Source organism: Pundamilia nyererei, unplaced genomic scaffold, assembly GCF_000239375.1.
Source record: "Pundamilia nyererei isolate P.nyererei 1_Seehausen unplaced genomic scaffold, PunNye1.0 scaffold00133, whole genome shotgun sequence".
Classification (NCBI taxonomy): domain Eukaryota; kingdom Metazoa; phylum Chordata; class Actinopteri; order Cichliformes; family Cichlidae; genus Pundamilia; species Pundamilia nyererei.
In genome coordinates, this window is record NW_005187534.1 from 345,628 (window position 1) to 346,553 (window position 926).

The window sequence follows — 926 nt, forward strand, 5'->3', positions numbered from 1 at the left end:
AAAAAAAAAGCAACATCTCTACTAATTGAAATGTTCGATGCTTCTCATACCAAAACACACCTCTGGCTTTCTTTTAATAAATATTCTGATGGTTGAAGTTTGTCTGATTTTCAGTATTTGTTCTCTTCCTGAATTCTTATTGTTTAGCAAATGTTTCAGATAAACACATAACCTGGATAAACGCCTAATTCACCATCCAAACCTACCTGTGTGAACCAGTAACTGCCCCCTAACCCTCGTGACTGGTTGCTCCACCCTCAGCAGCAGAGATAACGTCAGTGAGTCTTCAAACTTCAGTCATATCGCTGTGGAGGAAGTTTAGCTCCGCCCTTGTTCACAGGACTGTTTGGATTCAGACACATTGGAGGGTTTTCCAGCACGAACGGCTGTTTGAATATTTTGTTAATGAGGGTCAGCCAATCAGAAGTTATCTCAAAGGGGGAGGAGCTACAACAGCTTGTTTCAGACAGGGTGAAATGAGGTTCTGCACCGAGGCCCAGGATCAGACAAAGAAGGATTATTCTGAACTGTGAGTCATGCAAAGCTGCTCTAGGAGAGGAGAGTAGGTCAGGTATCTGAAGTACGTCTATGATTATGATAATAATTTATTTAAAATCAGCACAGACACGTTCGCCTCCTGTTTGAGCCCCTCAGAGCTTCATAACATTATTTCTGTGTCAGCATGACTGGAATCTCTTCTGTAACGACTGTTGTGTAAGAGACCCTGAACACACACACACACACACACACACACACACACACACACACACACACACACACACACACACACACCGAGTGCTGAAAGCTTTCATGTGATACAGCAGTTCAGTCAGCTGTTGCGTGGGAAGTTTTCAAGGTTGACTGATAAAAAGAGGACTCACACACACACACACACACACACACACACACACACACACACACACACA

General features: G+C 43.3%; 1 protein-coding gene across 3 annotated transcripts in view; it reads left to right on the forward strand.

Annotated features, from left to right (window-relative positions):
- The window catches only part of opn4a (opsin 4a (melanopsin)), a 33,869-nt gene that overhangs the window by 8,407 nt on the left and 24,536 nt on the right, over positions 1–926 (forward strand). The window contains exon 1 of one of the 3 annotated variants that reach the window (XM_013913452.1): positions 323–529. The exons of the other annotated variants lie outside the window; for them this stretch is intronic. The gene's annotated coding sequence lies outside the window, so the exon portion shown is untranslated. Of the gene's footprint in view, positions 1–322; positions 530–926 lie in introns of those variants that run through there. 3 annotated transcript variants of the gene reach the window in all.